We start from the raw sequence: 21650 nt of genomic DNA on the forward strand, positions 1-21650 counted from the left end.
TTTGGCATTTCCTTTATCACAACTGATGTTCCTCATTTTTACTTCGGAAAGGCGCCGTCAGCGCTCCTGTTTCGGGAGATCCACGGTCTTCCCACTGACTATCTGATAGTCCTGTGACATTCCTCGCAGAGGTTACCTCAGGGTCTGCCCTTTCCCAATGATGTTTGGGAGATTTCAAGAATTTTTATTGTGCTTTGTTGCTCTTCCTGCTCACTTTGGTCCACGGGGAGTCATGCAAAAGAATGCGAAAAGCCACGAAAAGGATAGTTTTTTCCAAATTGATTCCATGTATGTGTGAGGATGGTAAAGATGACGAGGAAAACAAAAGCATTCTTCGCAAAACAAACAAATGAGTGAAGTCAGTCATAAGTGGATTGTCGAAACTATGTATGCATTTGATGTTAGATGTGAGCGAGTGTTATTTTCCTCAGACGGCTGACACCATCCTCCCTTTGTCTTCTGGCGCGAGGGCAGGAGGAGCTCCACTTGGCACCGGGGGAAGGATGATTTTCCAAGCAGGCTGTCGACTTCGCTCCTTAATGCTCTCTTCGCCTGCCCCACTGACTGAATTTTTAATAAATGATGAGATGCGGTATGAATAAACCACAAGGCAGTGCAACCGCCAAAAGGCAGAGAGACAGAAAGCTCGAGATATACCAAGGTAACACAAAAGTGATAAATAAGTCAACAAAGACTCATTTGCACTGCTTGCCTCTTATCGCTATCATTGCGCCGCAACGCTAAAAGGGATTTGAGCTTGACAAAGCAGGCGTCTGTGAGTGCGTCAAGTACTTTTTGCAAGCAGATTGCACTACGCTGCTAAATTTCCATAACAAATTATTCATATCATACCCAAATTAGTAACTTTTTTTGTCACATAAACACTAGAACGCCAACATGACACTAATAGTCTGAGTAGGATTTGCTTTTTGTCATGAATTAATGCCACTTTGTAGTAAGATCAGAATTTTAAACAACGATTTTACGATAGTTTTGTTTGTTCATAAGATTTATGTACTGTATAAATAAAACAGGCAGCATGGTTACAAGTGGTTGGCACATCTGCCTGTAGTTCTGAGGTTGTGGTTTGAACCTCAGACCAAAAACATGTATGTTGGCTTCTTGGAGACTTGGAATTTACAAGTAAAAACATATGCAAACTGCATACCAGACTAGACTGCATACCATGACTAATCGACAACTAATTGCTGAGCAAATTAATGTAATGTTGATAGTTGAGGAATTGTTTAGAGACATTTTTGACCTAAAATGGCACAAATTATTTTTTAAACCTTTTATATATAAATATTTTATGTAGTATTTTTAAAACTATTATTATTTATATTTTTTAAATTAGAAAACACAATGGTGAAAACCTGAAAAAAAATAATTTTAACCCCTTCAGACTCCTTCAGAATTTTTTCGGCTGAGCAAATTAAAAAAAAAAAAAAAATCTTCAGATTTTTACTCTACTCATATACCAGAACAAAGTTTTTTATATATATTTTATATAATTACTGCTCCTGTTGGTTATGTTTAATGTTAAAGTTACATTGTTTTTAATGAGAAATGAGCACTTACGTTTGCATTTTTGAAGTTGCGTTTTTTTCTCAGCCACAAAAATAGCAAAGAGGGCGTGCTAAATCTCATGATTTGATTTCAATGGGTAAAGTTCCGTCCAGTCGTCTCCCAGAAGTGGCAATAGCAACTGAATTCAGTGTATTTATTGATTTAGAGACGTAAACGCGTCATGTCCTTCAGCAGTATGCTCAGGTCTGAAGGGGTTAATCTAGTAAAAACATTTTAATTATAAAAATATTTGCTTTTTATTACAGATTTGTATTTACTGATTTGATTTATTGTTCATTATTTGTTTACTAGTTTTAATGCTTACTGTTTTTCAACTGGTATTTGTCTGTGAAGCCCTTTGGGATCTTAGATATTTTAAGGCGATAAATATATTTCACTTGACTTGGAATCATCCATCAATGTGAATAAGAGCGTGAATAGTTGTCTGCATCTGCTCCACGGTGGGTTGATCAAACTCAACTAGATTAGACCTAATTTTTATTGAAATTTAATGACAGGAAGACAGATTGAAAATGAAAATAATGCGTACTTCCATTTCTCATACTAAATTAATTTTGAGGAGATGAAGCCAGATTTTAATCTGCTCTACCATATGATTGTACAATTGTATGACTGAAAAATTATCATTACATCTCGAAAAGGACACTATGTTAAGAGCTGGCAAGCCTTGGCTTGCACCCAAACATTCATTGATTTTTTTACGCCTAAATTTTAAATAATACTAATGGGAGATGAGTGGAACAATCACAATTGCAATTCTTTAGCCTACTGAAAGAAATATGAATGACTTATTTCTTTCTATACGGGAGATTTATCTATTTGTTTGAAAAAAAATGTTAATTGGAAAAAATATATACCGTGGTACCTTGACATACGATCGCTTCGACACGCGATCTTTTCGACATCCGACGTAAAATTTGACTCGCCATTTGTTTCTACATCCAACGTGCTCGAAATACGACGACATGACAGCACTGCAGACAAACGCACGGTGGATTTTCTTGTGTGAGAAATCAACACAGGTTTCAAAAAGGTTGGTACAGGTGGTGAAACAAGGAAAAAGGTGACGCTTACCTTCTAAATGAAGATGCAAATCATAGAAAAATATGAGCGTGGGGTGCACATTCATGAACTGGCTCAACAATACATCTCCACAGTCCTCCTCTGACCACCGTTCACCAGTCTTTATAAGTTAAGCTGACAATTATTATTGTGGTAACATCGTCCAAGAAATCGCCAGCTTCGTCACATTTTTATCATTTATTTCACAAGTTACTCAACACAAAACGTCTACTGTCCGACGCAATTGACTTTGTTCTCAAGAAAACGTTGAAATTGAAATTCTCAAGCTCCCCGCTCTCTGTCACGTCAGCCACGCAGTGCGTTCAAGTACTGGAAAAAACCTCCGCCACATTAGAACCCGATTCGTTACATTATTACAGGAACTATTATTATTATTATTATTATATTATTGTGATTTTTATTTATAATTTATTTGTTTTGCTATGTGTAATTGCCATTTGTAATAGTACCAATGGTATTTATTAAGGATCTAGTGTAGGTTTTTGGTCTGTGGAACGAATTAATGGAATTATAATGTATTCCTATGGGAAAATCCTGCTCAACATACGACCATTTCGACTCACAAACAAGGTCCTGGAACGAATTAACTTAGTATATAGAGGTACCACCGTATATACATTAATCCCTCGTTTTTCGCACGTATTGTTGACCAGAACCCCCCGTGAAGAGTGAAAACCCGTGAAGAAGGATTTGCACCCAACCCCCCCAAAAGCTCGAAGCAAACTATTTACTTACATCTATTAACATGTTGTATACTTCAGATTTACTGTACAGTATTTAAAACTATTTACAGTAATTACCGTCCTTATGCAGTCACTTTGTGATGCGTAGGGGAAATTTGGCACATCTCCTGTATGTCGTGGCGGTCCACTCACAAGCATGTAGCAGGGATATGATGCATCATTTGCGGGTAAAAGAAAAGAAAAAAGTTAAAATTCCCCAAGAAATGTTGGAAGTTTGTAGCCGGCAGTGTTGTTTTTGGTCATATTTTAATCAACTCAAAATGTGTTTGTCTTCGTCTAGTTTTTGTTGCAGAAAACTCAAGACTAGTTTCTGTCTAGATTTAGTCGACGTTTAACAAAAATGTTTTCGTCTGTAAGATTTAAAAAATTTACTCCAAAAATTAAAAAAAAAAGGTTTCCAACTATTTCGAATGAACATTGACAGGTGAGCACATATTGTAGTATCTACAATATGGTGGTTAAACACACTGGTCGGGAAATCAGTACATTATTTTCATTAATTATACCCACCTAGATGCCACCAACTGAAGGTAAAAAAAAGTTGTCCGGGAGTTTAGGAGGATGCTAATTAGTGATGCACGATAATACATTTTTCAACCGATACCGATAACCGATAATTTCCTCCTCATTCCAACCGATAACCGATAATGTCAAGCCGATAATTCTATTAAAAGATTTATGTAAAATTTTAAAGTATACACAAAAGAAAATATTACTGTCCAAAAATATCATTTATTGCTCTTTTGTTCAACATAAAATATGAACAAGTCGTCAATTCCAATATCTAAATAATGACAGATTGTCTGACATTGTGTAATGGTAAACTTTTGGCAACAATTACTCACAGAGTAAATACCTAAGTTGCACAAAGATGCCTTTAAAAGTGAGCCATTCCTAACATATATAACATCAATACACTGCAAAACACACCTCCTTAAAACTAGTCAGTTTTAAGTGTAAATCTATTGTAAATAAGTGAAATTATCTGCCAGCGCTTTAAGTGTATTTCTCTCAGATTTCTTGGAAGAAAAATAGCTAGCTGAAAATAATCCTAACAGCCTTATTTTAAGCAATACATTATTATTATACTTCATCCTAAAAAAAAAAAAACTTGGAAGAAGAAAAGATGTTGAATAATATTTGTGGCTACAGAATATTATTGTTATTTCATTACAACAGGAATGTGCATATTTAAATTAATAAGTGTTAATAAGTGCCAATAAGTTCTGATTATCTACTGTGACTGTAATTGAGCAGACAAATGAGTTAAATTAATTTGAAAAGTGATTGCTAATGTTATATGCTTTGTTGCACACTGTGAAAATGATTAACTCAAAAAGAGCGAGATGACATGTACCCGTTCTGCAGCGCTTTGTTTACATTTGCGGCACTCACGACATTTGCTTTACAGCAGCTAAACTGATACACGGCAGTACTATTTGGATGGAGTTGAAGCTCGCATCTCCGTGCGTGTTGTTTTGTGTCTGAGTTTTGTTAAGCCGAAAATAAAGGCAACGTTACAAAGTCATCTGACCGCTCGTCATTTTACATACTGAATGCATTATTGACTGGCTGACTTCGTTTTCTCCATGTTTAAATTACCATCTAACCACTGTGCCGTCATGATAAGCTTGCTTACTGGACATCACTTTTCCAAATGTACGTGGTGAAAATGTGATTGGCATGTTTTTCATGAAGAATGGTGGTCGTATAAACTGCATTATTTTTTTATCCAGGGCTTTGGCGCTCGAGTCATTTCGCAAAAAAAAAAAAAAAAATTGTGTCTCGTCTCGGCGGCGGCTATGTTCGTACCGGATAATCAGCCCGCACCGGCCGGTTCGCCGCGGCGTATTCCGTGCCTGGCTCTGCTCACACCCCGTGAGGGAACGCTCGAGAAACCGGGGTGTTCGCCGGAGGTTCTGAAGCCGGGGAACCGGGCTCTGCCCGCCCAGCCAATGGCGAGGCGGCGGCGGCCTGCCGGACTGGCCAGAGCGGCGGGCTCCGTCGGAAGATGGCTACTTGCTGACTATCGGTCTCCAGTCGTGCCGGTGTTTAGCCTTAGATGCGAGTTTACCACCTGCCTTGGGCTGCTTTCCCAAACAACCCGACTCAGTATCGTCACCAGCCCCGTAGTTTAACTTAAGCCTGAGTTATACTTCCGCGTCAGACCTACGCCGTCAAGGAAGAATCGAGTTACGACCCTACGCCGTAGCCTGACGCGCACCTCTCGATTTTTGTAACCTTCGCGTCGCGTAGACGCGTATGACGTAGCGAAAACGGACTGTGATTGGTCCGCTCAGACTGTTGTTTCCGGTTTACCGCGAAAACCCCGCCATTGTACAATAGAATCAAACATTGTTTTCTACACGCAAAAATGGACCAAGCCGACGGGAGTATCATCGAAGAGCAAGTCTCGTCAAGAAATTATTATTGTGATTGCCAAATGGCAAGGTCGGCGATCGAAAAAATAAATAAATGGAAGAACCACCGAGTCGTGGGTGGTCGGAATCGAGTAGCCACACGAAGCGGTGACCCAGTCGGCCAAAAACTGCCAACTTTTTATCACTTTATGTTGTATTTTTGGTTGGTGCACTTCATCATTTACTGTGTACATATGTTTCAAGTATATGAAGAATAAAGCACAGATTTGGTGTCAAAAGAGTTGTTTTGATCTTCAATTTTCAATAACAGACAGTTCACACACACAATACATCATCACTGATTGAGAGTGCCTCGGTGCTTTTTATGATAACCTTAAAATCAAGCCTCCCAACGCAGTTTGGGAAGTTCCCTAGACGCTAGAAATCTGCTATTGCTTCCCACTGGCTGGTTGTAGGACACGGCAAACAAATCAGGCTGGAGGGCTTTGCAGACCTTGAACGCAGTGCTCGACGCCAGTTTGAAGCTAGCCGCCACAGCTAGCTCTCTCCACCCGAGTCTAAAACTCTCTGTGCGGCATCAAAAGTCGGCCAGACCGCCTCAAAACAGTCTTCTGCGTCGCCTGCCCGTCAACATTTGTTTGTTCCATATTTATTCAGTGTTGATGAGCAGAATATTTACTTTCAAGAGTTCTATCTTGCATTGTTTATTTTTTCTCCGACTAGCGGAAGTAAACAAGCATGCCCCAAAACCGTACAAACATAACGCCACATCCCTCTAGTGGCTTGGCGGCGAATTACAGAGCATTGCGTTCCCTCACCGCAGAACTATCGAATGTCGAATGACGCCGTAGTCGCTACGCCGTCACCGCAGCGCGGGGGTATAACTCAGGCTTTAGTGTTTACAATAGAGCAGCCTCGTATTTGTTCCAAAAATCTTTGTGATGCAGTTTTAAATGGATGCTGGGTTAGTGGTTTTAAATGAGGACGCTTTCTTTCGGCCTCGTGGAACTTCTGCAGTACATGTTTCGCAGATGGCGAGAGCGTCGTTTTTTTAGTAACAGCCGCCATAATATTCAACTATTTCTTGTCGTGTAACTCCGCCTCCTCAACCCCTCCTCCCTGAGGGGCTTCAGAGAGGGGAGGGGTTGAGGAGGCGGCGTGCTGAATTCTTCGGTTGTGCACATTTGGAGGCTAAATCAAGTATATAATTATCGGATTGCATTATCGGTTGAATTTTTTTATTATCTGGATTATCTGTGTGACGTCATAATTGCCATTATTGGCCGATAATGATCGGCGACTGATATTATCGTGCATCTTTAATGCTAAGCCAAATGCTATGCTAACGCTATGAGTTACATTTAGTGTGTGATGATCACTCAGCATAGACCTTTAAAGGGTAAAGCATCATTGCACATTCTCTTTGGCTACGAAAACAAATCTTACCTGAGTGCAAGCCTGCATGGCGACTGGAGACGACACACTGGTGAGTCAGGAAGGGGAGGGGGGCACAGCACGTCACGAGTGAGACTACTAGTCACTACAACAATGCAGGCTTACTACACATAGAATGTCACACATTGTGAACATGTGACCGAAACTATTGCACGTCTCGTTCTCGTCCTGTCAGACGAAAACCACCGTTCGTCAAGTTGTCTCCGAAAATGTGTTTTTAGCTTGTTATCGTCTCGTCATTGTTAGAAAAAAAAGTGTTTGTTGACTGAATATTTTCGTGATCGTCATCTTTGACGAAAACAACACTGGTAGCTGGCTTTGGGTGCTATCAAAGCAGGTAAAACATGGAAAAAAGTCGTAGAGGTGTTCCATTTGTGGGTAAAATCTGTTGAAATTTCCTCAGGAGGTGTTGGAAGTTTGTAGCTGGCTTTGGGTGCTCTAAAAGTGGGTAAAAATAGTCATGGAGGTGTTTTGCAAGATAGGGTGCCCCATTTTTGGGTTAAAAAAATTGTTAAAAATAGGTTAAAATTCCTCCGGATGTTGTGGAGGTTTTGTAGTGGGCTTTGGATGCTCTCAACGCTTGTAAAATTGCTGAAAAGTCCAACTAAAAATAAGCCTTGAGGTCTTGTTGTCAAAATCCTCACTTAAGATAAAACAAGGTAAAAAAGCTGTGCGAGGCTACGATGTGCGGAGTCAATCAGCTCACTTGATAAAGCCACTATTATTGGCCGTTTAGTTTGTCAAATTTTTTTTTTTTTTTTTTAAGGTCCCGATGGTGCGCAGCCAATGAGCTCACAGACTCGCAACTCTTATTAACTGGTCGTGTCGGTCATAGTAGGGGCGGCTTTGATGGTGCTCATTGGTTTTGTCAAATGTCAATCTTGCACCAGGAACCAATCATGCGCCTCGGATGAGTGCCTGTGGGTATGTGCAAAGCCACTGAGTCATGTACAGTTAAGTTTTGCTGCTGTATTCTCTCTCACGCCTCAGAATGAAATGACATACTGTATATCTTTCATTTTTATTTTTTATGAATACTTTTTAAAATCCAGCAAATGACTTCAAACAAATCAACAAATTTCGAAGCGCGAATTGGCGAGGGATCTCTGTATTTATATATATTCATTTAAAACAGACCTATCAAGAGGCCAGAAACCTGCAAGGCTTTCATTGAAAGAATCAACAATTTGAGTACCTTCTTCCCACTTTGAATGCTTTTTCCCATCAATTTGGAGCTGGTGGCAATGAAGTTGGATGGCATTATGTGTGTATCTACTAAATGATGAGGCACATCAATGCCAGAAATTAGTCAGTAGGGATGGAAGCAAGAAAAAATGATGAAAGGCAGGGGTGAAAAGCTGTTTAAAATGTCCTCTATTTCATCAAAGTGATTATTGGGGGGTACTTAACAGCATTCATATTAAAATGATTACGGTCCCCTTTGAAAAGCTAAGAGCTGCTGTGACTGTAGTTGGTGGGAGGCCTTGAATAAAAAGGTTCTTTTGGTGGGAGAGGTGGTTATGTAGGCTCTTAAATACCTGACACGAGAGTGACTGGATTCTGGGGTGGGATTTTTTTTTTCCTTATGTAGGCTCAATAAGACAGGCAAATGCATTAATTCAGCAGCATTTTCTCTGAATGGCTTTCCACGTTCAAAAGCCTGTTTCCTTTTCAGTGTTTTGTATGAACGGCAATGGCAGGGGTGAGAAGATGTCAATTTTCAGCCTTCATAGGTAGTATTTGAGCTGTTTTGGAAAGGTCATTTGGCACCATAATCCTCCTGCTTTGTTGTGTTGAAATCAGTTATTACCGCTTGGCATGTTTTAGATCAGGGGTCCCCAACCTTTATTGCACCACGGACCAGTGTGATTTGGGTCTTTTTTTTACGGACCGCTGTTCTGTCAAAATTTGCACCCTTATAAAATTTTGCTCCCAAAGCTTTCGTGGCGGTGTAAAAGCCCTCTTTTATTTTCAGTTGGACTCTTTCCTACATGTCCGTCCATGATCAAACCTAAGTTAATATTCATTTCTCGAAAGAAAGTTTGAAATGTTTACTTTGGAATCTTTGCATTGGCGGCCATTTTTAACGTTACGCGCATGCAAAATTTGTCAGAACACTGGCAATGTGTGTCACAAAAATACAGCAAATATAAAATAAAGTTTGTTTTTAGCTCCGTCGTGTTAAGTGCAGGGAAAATATAACTCACCCGCTGAATCAGTGGGAGGCCTAAGCTTGTTTCGTTGAGACGATATGGTCCGATCTCGGTATGATGGGGGAGTGAGAGAAGCCCGCTTCACAAAGATACAATGTTGGAAATTGTACCACGGTTTTCAGTGCTCTCCTAGCGATGTCAGGATATTCCGGAATTACTTTAATCCAGAACCTTGGTAGAGTTGTTGTCTCAAATGTGCGTTTAAGGTCACCGTCATTTGCGATCTCTACAAGCTGATCCTCCTGTTGCACAGACATGCTCGAAACAGTCGGTTTATTCACAGACACATAATCCACTCCTTCGCAGTTCATGGGTCTTTGGAGATTGGGAAGTAGCATAGATTTTGTTTTCTTCGAGGTTGTAGGCTCATCTTCTGGCTCATCAGGTGCCCTTTTCCAGTAAAAAATCTGTCGAAAGACACCTTTTTTTAGTCATTCTAGTATTGGGGTTAATAATTTCCCTGAATAAATGTGATGCACCCGCCCTACGTCATACGTTATTATCGAGGGCAAGCGCACATACTGTAGATATACAAAACAAGATGTACTGCTAGCAGTCCAATTAGTGGATTTCTATGACGACATTCTATTCTGTAGCATTATATCTAGAGTAGATGGGGATATTGGTAAGTTAATGGGCAAAGGCCAGAGTTAATTGGGCCAGAATGCAGTCGTTAGTCATAAATTATCGGCAGTCATAAATTATTTTTTTCTGTGCGGCCCGGTAGCAAATGCGCTACGGACCGGTCCCGGTCCGCGGCCCGGCAGTTGGGGACCCCTGTTTTAGATCACAAACTTGAAAGACAAGGTGACAAAATTGATTTTGAAGAAGAAAAAGTGTATTTTTCATACAACAAAACTTTTTTTAACATTTTTTTTGAGAAATGTATTTTTCTTGGGGTGAAAAAGTCTTGACGAAAAAATGATTACTTAAAGTTAATTTTATTCTTCTGTCGGCGAAAAGTTGTGTTAAATTGCGTTGTTGTTCTGAGAAAGAAAATTCTGTGAGAACATTTTTATTCTGAGAAAAAAAAATGTGCAATTTTTCAGAAAATATTTTCACAGAAAAAAAATGAAACTATTGGGCTCTTTTGGAAAAAAAATATTGTAAGAACATGTTTTTTCTTGCATATTTTGAGTATGTACTAAATGAGTAAAATTAAATATTTATTTAAAAAACACTTCTGGTTCATGATTAGATGGAGCTTTGCAACGCAAACGCCCATATGTCTTTTTTTTTTTTTTTTTTTTTTTTTTTGAATGGAATTTCTTCGGCACGCCGCACATCCCGAACCGTTTGACCGATCGGCACCGTTCAAATATTGAAAAAACGAGAATTTTCGCACGATGCAGGGAATTTATCTAATGACTCCCCCCAAAATTTCCGTTCACTAGTAAACGCCTTTTTTTTTTTTTTTTAAAGGAAAAAATTCAAAATGCTACTGTCCTACAATTTTTTATCAAATCACATGAATCACACATCAAAATACCAGGATGGTAAAGGGTATAAAAGTTGTATACAGAATTTGGCAAAAACCTACGGTTCCCCAAAATTTTGCCAAAAACTTGCCCATTCATTTCTAATGGAATGCCATTGACAGCCGTGTACGTCCAAATTTCCCATTCATTTTAAACGGCAGGACAAGATAGGTCTTTGTGATTTTTGACCATTTACCATGACAACCTATTTTCATTAAACTGGCAACCAAGTAAGTCGATGCCATTGATAGCCATGCACCTCCATGCCATTGACGGCCGTGTACGTCCGAATTTTGCATTCATTTTCAATGGTAGAAAACCTTTTGATTTGATTTTGACCAAAAACCTACTATTACAGCCCATTGACATTCAAATGGCGCCCAATCAAGTCGACGCCAAGTCCAAGTTGATTTTGACAGCCATGCAACCGAACGTGTTCCCGAAAGGTTCCCAAATCAACAAGAAGTGATCTCATATCAACAGGACGTGTCCCCGAAATGTTCCCAAATCAACAGAAAGTGACATGATAGATCTCTATCTACCACAGAAAAGCTCCATCATTATTTCTCCAGAAATTGCAGTTTCTAGTTAAATGATCATATTTTATGATTTCATGAATATTCCAACTTTATTTGGCACTCGCTGTTTGTCGGTGTTACGCCAGCCGTGTGCATGTAATTCTAAATGGTTATCGTTCTCACAACAATCAGCTTGTTAGCCATTTGATCGTATTGTTGCCCTTTGCCTGTGCGTGTCTAACTCAGCTGCTAGCGACAGATTCACAATACTAATCCCGCTAACACTGGCACGTTTTTTTTTTTTCTAAAGTCCGTCCATACAACAGATGGTCATCACCGAGCAAACAGGTCGCCGTCTTGACGTCCCAGGGAGGGAGGGAGCCAGTTCACATCATACTTATCAGCGTGTTCAGATTAACAAAACAATTAAATAGTGTGGAATTGTCAGATCTCTAGGGAGGTTAAAGCAAAAGCGGCATAGCAGGTATGTTGCACATTGTCAGGCATCCGGGAGAGCAAATATTGATTCATTGATTAGCGTCTTAATGTGACTTTGCCTGCGAGCAGATGTTGAGAGAGATCTCGTTCTGACCTGTGAATTGTCAGGACCGGATCCATAGCACAACTAGAATTAATCCATATTTACTATTTACACTTAACATGGCAACTTTTACAGGTTTTAAAGAGACATATCATGCTTTCTTTTCCTTCCAAATTCAAACAATTCTGTACAATTTTCAGTGTGGTTCATCCACTGGACAAGAGATTTCTTAAGTCTGGCGAAAAGTGCTGTGAGAGGATTAGAATAGTCTCTAAATGCAAATGAAATGTAGTGGCTGCTCTTCAAAGACTGACAGAATGTTCTTTTGCTGCTGAAAAGGGATTACAGAGATGATGATGAAGAGGCACTAGGTTCATATTAAAAGAGTCTCTGATGGAATGGTGAAAAAAAAAAGCTTTGCAGATGGGATAGACGGAAGGAAGCTGAATGATAATGCAAAGTTATTATTCACACTGTAAAGAGGGATTCACTTTTTCATTACATTTTTTACACGAACATTTCATTTTTGTAAAAATTTAGTCGATATTACAAAGAAAGTTACTAAGTTACAATATTAACTCATTGGCTGCCCCTCCCAGTCGAAATAGATTGGACGTCTAATGCCGTCAATGGCACAGAAAGATGAGCTTTTATAGAAGTTTCACCCAGTTTAATAAATTGGACATCTATTGTTATCAATGGCAGGAATTGAGTTAACCATAAATATTATTAATGGGTAATTCGGTGAACCACATTCTTGTGCGGATAATAATGTGGTTGTCCAAACCACAGCGCTGAAATGAATAAAAAAAGCGATACATCATCACATGTAGTTGACTGGAGATCCACATGCGCATAACTGGTGTGGGTGTGGAGAGGGGGGCATGTGATGTCACTGACAGGGAGGCAACACATTCACCACCAAGTTGCCAAAATAAAACTCAGCACACACGAAAACACATGCCAGCCCCCACACATACAACGCAGACAGTCTATCACTCCTAGCAACTGAGGCCTCTTATCCTTAGCTCAACCCTCTGTTGTCGGACGCTGGCTCATGTGGTTCGACATCATAAACGTGGGAGACATTCTTTTCCTGCAGTGGATGTAAAGGCTACACACACTTTTTCAATTACTGCATGTTTGTAAGATATGGACAAAAATAAGATCAAGATTAATCAATCTGAAACTTTCTCCACAATTCATGTGACTTATAATTTGATTAACTATACATTTATTTATTGTACATGGGTACCTCTACTTTCAAATGTCTCTACATACAGAATTTTCAGGTTAAGATACGCCTCAACGGAAAAATATTGCCTCTTGTTATGAAAGAAATTTCAGGATACGAAAGGCAAAAATACAGTATGGCTGGTACTCGCAGCTCCCAGAGTTTACAGAACATAACATACTGATAGCTGCTCTGCCATTGGCTATTGCCGAGCATTCCTGCCATCCAAATGGCTAAAAGGGACCTCTAGTGTATGTGTATTTGTGTGTATCCCAGCTAGGCATGTGCCGGTATGATATTCTGACGCTATGATAACCTTAAGCCAAAATATCACGGTTTCACAGTATTGCAATTGCAGCTCTAAAATGTGTTACTTTGAGATATCTCTGTTTAAAAACAAAAAACAAAAAACCTTTTTCCATTGAACAGGAATTTTATTTTTCAAAACACATTAGCAAATTGGAACATTAGTATGTTAAGTTCAAATAAAACAAATTTAAAGAAATACCTGTACCAAATTTACCAAAAAAAAAAGCCTAACATGAAATAAAATTTAAATAAATGCAGACCTTCAGGTGAGCTAAAACCCACAGTTCAACATTATTAACATTAGAACAAAACTAATTAAATTATTTTTCAAAAAACGCATGTGTGTATGACTCGTACCATGTTTACATTATACACTCACTCTTTTTCACAAAACTGTTGTCAGAAAAAAACACAAATTTTACCACCGCTCGACACACTAAACACGCTGGAGTTAACGCTCGTAGATGATGGAAACATTCACGACAGTGTTCAATAACGTTTAATTTTGCATCAATGCGAAATCACATTGGAGTTATTTCCTTCTCGGCAGCCACCCTCCGCAAACATGTTTTACATGTCGGTGAATAACTCAGAGAGGGTTATTTGGTTATTATCTATTTAATTAATAGTGCTATTATTATTTATTATTATTATATTATTATTTTTATTTTATTTACTTTTGCTCCGTGAAGAATCCACAGAGGGTTATTTGATTGTGGCTTTCTGAAAAACAATATTTTTTTTACATTTACGCACTCCTGCAATCGTCACACTTTTTCTGTTACAAACTGACCCCGGCCTCTCATCAGAGAAGGGAAAAGTTATGTGGCCCTCACAGGAAAAAGTTTGGGGACATTGCCTAAGGCAGAACAACGACCTATATGCCAAAATATAATAATATTTTTTATTTCTATTAGAAAAATGTTTCAGTAAAACTTATTGCCACAGTTAACATTGAGGCTTTGGGCCTCTTTTGACCTCGTTGTGAGTTTGTCAGGTTTGGACTTCTGATTTTACTTTTGCTCCGTGAAGAATCCACAGAGGGTTATTTGATTGTGGCTTTCTGAAAAACAATAATGTTTTTACATTTACGCACTCCTGCAATCATCACACTTTTTCTGTTACAAACTGACCCCGGCCTCTCATCAGAGAAGGGAAAAGTTATGTGGCCCTCACAGGAAAAAGTTTGGGGACATTGCCAAAGGCAGAACAACGACCTATATGCCAAAATATACCAATATTTTTTATTTCTATTAGAAAAATGTTTCAGTAAAACTTATTGCCAAAGTTAACATTGAGGCTTTGGGCCTCTTTTGACCTCGTTGTGAGTTTGTAAGGTTTTGACTTCTGATTAAACAAACTTGATGCCAATCAAAATGTTTGTTCTTCTTTTTCCCGAAATTAGAATCGATAAGAGAATCGATAAAGAATCGAATCATTAAGCAATATCGATTATGGAATCGGAATCGTAAAAATCGTATCAATTCCCATCCCTAGGTATGATTGTTTTTTATCTAACGGCATGAGTTGAACATGATATTTACTCTTGGTCCGTTCCTCATTGCGTCCCAAAGACCGCGCTGTGTTTTACTTCCGCTTTACCTGGTATTATTCAATAATCGGAATTTGGATATTTGTGAATCGTTCTCGAATCTTCCACGGCCGAATCGCGAATAATCTAAGAATCGGAAATTTCGCACGCCTCTAATACCAGCTATTTTGTTTTCTTCGATTGGGGAAAAAAGATCAGGAGTTTTACCTCCTCCAGCCATCGTGTAGCACAGCTAACTCACTGAAACTGAGCAACAACCAGTGGGGGAGGGTTGATCCTTACAGGTATAAGCAAGGGATTTCTCCATACATTTTTGGTAGTAGCTGTGGTAATAGCTAATAACTTAGGGACGGTATGAGGGAAATTTTTTGCGGTTTTGAAACCATGACATTTTTAAACCACGGTATACCTTGAAACTGGTAATCTGCACATGTCTAATCCCAGCAAAATCTTTATTCGCCCCTCATGTTCCGAAAGCTTCACATGAGTGTATTAACTTTTATTTTACTCTTTACAACTCTGGTTTTATTTTTATGTTGCAATCATCTAATTGTAACATGCATTTGTTATGTATTTTGATGCATTTTTATGCATTATAAAAGATCTATGGCTGAATTTTGGAGGTCTTGGAACAGAATAGGGCATTTACATGGAAAACGCGTCTCTACTCACAGAATTTTCAAGTTAAGAAAGTACTTCCAGAACCTATTAATTTCATAACTAGAGGTACCACTGTATTTGTAACTGTGCAGAACTTCAGGAAGGTGGTTGGTTAAGTGTACACATTCTCTTATACAGTGCCTTGCAAAAGTATTCGGCCCCCTTGAATCTTGCAACCTTTCGCCACATTTCAGGCTTCAAACATAAAGATATAAAATTTTAATTTTTTTGTCAAGAATCAACAACAAGTGGGACACAATCGTGAAGTGGAACAACATTTATTGGATAATTTAAACTTTTTTAACAAATAAAAAACTGAAAAGTGGGGCGTGCAATATTATTCGGCCCCTTTACTTTCAGTGCAGCAAACTCACTCCAGAAGTTCAGTGAGGATCTCTGAATGATCCAATGTTGTCCTAAATGACCGATGATGATAAATAGAATCCACCTGTGTGTAATCAAGTCTCCGTATAAATGCACCTGCTCTGTGATAGTCTCAGGGTTCTGTTTAAAGTGCAGAGAGCATTATGAAAACCAAGGAACACACCAGGCAGGTCCAAGATACTGTTGTGGAGATGTTTAAAGCCGGATTTGGATACAAAAAAAAATTCCCAAGCTTTAAACATCTCAAGGAGCACTGTGCAAGCCATCATATTGAAATGGAAGGAGCATCAGACCACTGCAAATCTACCAAGACCCGGCAGTCCTTCCAAACTTTCTTCTCAAACAAGGAGAAAACTGATCAGAGATGCAGCCAAGAGGCCCATGATCACTCTGGATTAACTGCAGAGATCTACAGCTGAGGTGGGAGAGTCTGTCCATAGGACAACAATCAGTCGTACACCGCACAAATCTGGCCTTTATGGAAGAGTGGCAAGAAAAAAGCCATTTCTCAAACATATCCATAAAAAGTCTCGTTTAAAGTTTGCCACAAGCCACCTGGGAGACACACCAAACATGTGGAAGAAGGTGCTCTGGTCAGATGAAACCAAAATTAAACTTTTTGGCCACAATGCAAAACGATATGTTTGGCGTAAAAGCAACACAGCTCATCACCCTGAACACACCATCCCCACTGTCAAACATGGTGGTGGCAGCATCATGGTTTGGGCCTGCTTTTCTTCAGCAGGGACAGGGAAGATGGATGCAGCCAAATACAGGAACATTCTGGAAGAAAACCTGTTGGTATCTGCACAAGACCTGAGACTGGGACGGAGATTTATCTTCCAACAGGAAAATGATCCAAAACATAAAGCCAAATCTACAATGGAATGGTTCAAAAATAAACGTATCCAGGTGTTAGAATGGCCAAGTCAAAGTCCAGACCTGAATCCAATCGAGAATCTGTGGAAAGAGCTGAAGACTGCTGTTCACAAACACTCTCCATCCAACCTCACTGAGCTCGAGCTGTTTTGCAAGGAAGAATGGGCAAAACTGATAGAAACATACCCCAAGCGACTTGCAGCTGTAATTGGAGCAAAAGGTGGCGCTACAAAGTATTAACGCAAGGGGGCCGAATAATATTGCACGCCCCACTTTTCAGTTTTTTATTTGTCAAAAAAGTTTAAATTATCCAATAAATTTTGTTCCACTTCACGATTGTGTCCCACTTGTTGTTGATTCTTGACAAAAAATTAAAATTTCATATCTTTATGTTTGAAGCCTGAAATGTGGCGAAAGGTTGCAAGGTTCAAGGGGGCCGAATATTTTTGCAAGGCACTGTAAATGGGCTGTGAGTTGAACAGTTTATGTGTTATCTTTGAAAGATTTCAGACACAAATGCGGAATACATTCTGATACGGTCAAAATAAACAGAAGACTGACAAATAACACCATCTACTTTTTTATCCTAGCACTTTAGATCACAGGTCCATCTAGTGTACTGCAACAAGATAATGAAGCTCTTCGAGTGGCATCATAGAAAGATTGATGGTCAAAGAAGGAGTGTTTTCAAAAGAAAAAACTTCCTCTCTTATTTCACAAACCTGCATTTTCGGTTTACTGTCCATAGATATGAATACTAGTGTATAAGGTTATTTGTCCTATTATGCGTGCCCTGCGATTGGCTAGGAACCTGTCCAGGGTGAACCCGCCTCTTGCCCCAAGTCAGCTGGATTTGGCTCCAGTTATCCGTGACCCTAATGAGGACAAGCGCTTTGGAAAATGGATGGATTTTTCTTAGCCAGCTTAACCACATTCACACAGCATCCCTCCGCTTCACACCACAGCACATTGTTCTCTCATGACTGATGACTGTGCAAACTCTTAAAGAGGAACCGCCGACTAAATTGCTAGGCTCAGCGCCACGTGCGAAATCACATTGGCTTTATTCCCCCCCCTTGTTGCAGGGATATATGTCTTAAATACAGGAATTATGACTTCATATACACGCGCACAATGCATAAAATAGGTTTCATTAAAAAGGGTTCCGTTCGGATGAATTCTCTGACCTCTCATTAAATGCAGCTTATAGGGGAAAATAAGAGGATGCAGCACATTAACGCGTTGCACACTAATCCTATAATATACAGAATATTATGTAACAAAAAATGTATTCATGCATTTTCTATATTATGTTCATGTTTAGGGAGCTGATGGCTATCCTAGCTGACTTTGAGCAAAACCCTGGATTGGTCGCCTGTCAATCACAAGGCACATAATGAGACAAACAACTATTTACTGCCACATTAAAACTCACTCAACTGTAGCCATCATATTTTACTACTGTTACTCCGACTCCAACAATTACAGCAATTACTTCATATTAAATTATTATTGCTAATATTACTGCTTACATTAATTTGTATATAGAAGTAGTACTTGTCGTGTTAGTAGTAATTGTAGTAAAAATAGTATTCTTGTCAATATCAGAAATTACTCATAATTCAGAGAGTTGTGTTAATACCATAAGTCAGTTTTTTTCAACCGGTGTTTTTCCACACTAGTGTGCCGTTAGAGATCGTCAGGTGTGCCGCGAGAAATTATCTAATGTCGCATATATATATATATATATATATTAGGGCTGTCAAAATTATCGCGTTAACGCGCGGTAATTAATTTTTTAAATTAATCACGTTAAAATATTTGACGCAATTAACACACATGTCCCGCTCAGAAAGTATTCTGCCTTTTGGTAAGTTTTACAGCAAGGCTTTTTGTGCTGTCCAACAGCAAACTCTTGTGGTCGCTTTGCGACATGGTTTATTGTTTTCTTGCCAGTTCATTATGGCTGCAAGACGTCTCGGGCTGATAATTTTGTGCTTATATGATCTTTGGACAAGATTTGTCCGTAAGTATGGTTGTTGTAAAGAATGTACATATTATGTTAGTAAGCGAAATGTTATATTTTTTGTATGAGACACTTTTTGTTTATGTTTAGTGAACCTGTATAGCGTGCTAAGCTAATGTTGTTGCTAATGCAATGCTTGTGTACTTTTTTTTTTGTAGTTTTACGACGGTCTAAAGAGGACAATGGTTTGAGGCCATTTTATTAATAAATCAGATGAAAAAGGAAGAAGTCTAATTATTAAGGCGTTGTTCACTAGCTGTCTAGCTTTGGAAAAAGTAGACGCTTCGAAGTGAGGACAGCATAGACAGATTTAAATAACAGTAGAGTGAAATGCCCACTACAGTCCTCATGTACCGTATGTTGAATGTATATATATCCATCTTGTGTCTTATCTTTCCATTCCAACAATTTATTTTACAGAATATATATATAAGTTACAGAAAAATATGGCATATTTTATAGATGGTTTGAATTGCGATTAATTGCGATTAATTACGATTAATTAATTTTTAAGCTGTAATTAACTCGATTAAAATTTTTAATCGTTTGATAGCCCTAATATATATATATATATATATATATATATATATATATACAGTATATATACATATATACATACGTACATACACACGTGTATAAATATGTTTTTTTTTTTCCCACATTGTCTCTCATGGTTGAGAGGTTTACCCATGCTGACAATTACAGGCCTCTCTAATCTTTTCAAGTAGGAGAACTTGCATAATTGGTGGTTGACTAAATACTTATCTGCCCCACTGTATTTTATTTTTCGATTTTCCTTTGCATTATGTTCTATTATTTACTTCACTACAGGTATCATCAGTTATGTTAGGTACAGTATATGGAATGATTCAAATGTGTTTGTCATTTTATTCCGGTTCTACCATGATTGTAAAATTTAATGTGCCGTTTCAGTAGTGCTTGGAGCAGATTAGGGCATTTTGTTAAGGAATTTTCAGGTTACGAGACTACTTCCAGAACCAACTAATTTTGTCAATAGAGGTACCACTTTAGTAGTATTTTTAATAAGATTAAGAAGTAAGCAAACAGTACTACTAATAGTAGTGATAAAAATACCAGAAGAAGAGTTAATAAGTACAATGGTAGTAGTGATAGTGAGAAAAGTGAAATAGTAGTAAAGTAGCAGTGTGGTGGTGATCCCAAGAATACCAGTCGAAGTAAAACAACTACAAGTAGTAAAATCATTGTGTCATACCAAAAGAGGCTACAAAGTGTGCAGAAATTGAATCTGGTGACTTAAAACTGTGTCAGGCCATATAGGTGCTTCTTTTGAAATATTAATTCATCACCAAAGAGAGATGCATTCTAATGGCGAATGTTTAGAGATACGCGCAGCGCCGCCTTTCATCCACATTTTACCCCTCAGACTCCATTCATCAGGACGCGACCCGAGAAGTTAAGAACGGTCACCGAGCTCATCAATAAATCAGACGTTAGCTTCACAATTTGGGGGCCAGAAATAAAATTCTGCCTCAAATGGAACCATTTGTGCCTCCTGCCTGAATTCAATTCATTTCGAGCTTTCAAGCGGGGGGGGGGGGAGAAATGATGAAAAAGGAGACTCTTAACATCTCATCTCTGCTTTTTTTCCCCTGCAGAGAGCCTGAGCATTGTCTAGAGACCGGGTTGCGGAGATCTTCTGCCGAGCTTATTAATTCACTGCTCTCATCTCCCCGAGCTGGCTATCATTACGGCCCTATATATAGAGCCACGTGGGGAATAGTGAGGGATGCATGCAAGCACACACATACACACACATGCATTAACATTAATGACTTTAGGCTCCACTGGTGTTCGCTCTGAGACACGCAAAAATCATCTACGTTCGCACCCCATGAAATAAATATTCCTTTGTTTACCAACAAAAAGAAGCTCTTGAGTTGTAGTCACTACTAGGCCATTTGAAATGTGCTCAGGCCCACTGAGGCTTATTCAGAACAACGATCACCTTGCACAACAGAATAAACAAAACGAATACAAATAACACGAATAAGACAGCATAACTAGAAATTAGGACTGTGCCAAAAGCAAAATTCTTGGCCGAAACCGAATCGAATATTTGAGACACTTGGCCGAAAAAACGAAATGCCAAAAAGTACACATGTATACAATGACTTTTTTTATGTCAGTTTTTTAATACATTACAGTGATCCCTCGTTTTTCGTGATTAATGGGGACCAGAACCAGCCACATTAAGTAAGTGAAAATATATGGTGGAAAACACAGACAAGACTGAAAAAGCAGTTTTGCTCTTGCAACCCTCTGTAAATTAAACTGCTGTATTTTAAGCCAAAAGAACTGTTGTGTTTGATAGAAAAATATGTCTATGTGCTGCCATAGCAGATTCATGGCCCATTAAGCCCCCGAATTATTTTTAATTTGTCCCTTTTACCCTGGAAACCCCCGTTTACAGACGTCGCGCAACCGCTTTTGTTTCAACCCAGCCATAAAAACAAGGTAACTAATTATATTTATTAATCAAAATGTCTAATTTTTAGGTCAGAATCATTAATCGATGTCCAATATTTGGTTTAAATTAAAAAAAAAAAAGGGGGGGGGGGGGAA

At 38.7% G+C, this 21650-nt stretch overlaps 1 long non-coding RNA gene across 1 annotated transcript in view; it reads right to left on the reverse strand.

The window, feature by feature from the left end:
• The window catches only part of LOC130908561 (uncharacterized), a 201447-nt gene that overhangs the window by 65373 nt on the left and 114424 nt on the right, over positions 1 to 21650 (reverse strand). Inside the window, exon 3 of the long non-coding RNA XR_009061614.1 lies at positions 9460 to 9872. This is a non-coding gene — a long non-coding RNA (uncharacterized LOC130908561). The remainder of the gene's footprint in view (positions 1 to 9459; positions 9873 to 21650) is intronic.

Source organism: Corythoichthys intestinalis, chromosome 20 (genome assembly GCF_030265065.1).
Source record: "Corythoichthys intestinalis isolate RoL2023-P3 chromosome 20, ASM3026506v1, whole genome shotgun sequence".
Classification (NCBI taxonomy): domain Eukaryota; kingdom Metazoa; phylum Chordata; class Actinopteri; order Syngnathiformes; family Syngnathidae; genus Corythoichthys; species Corythoichthys intestinalis.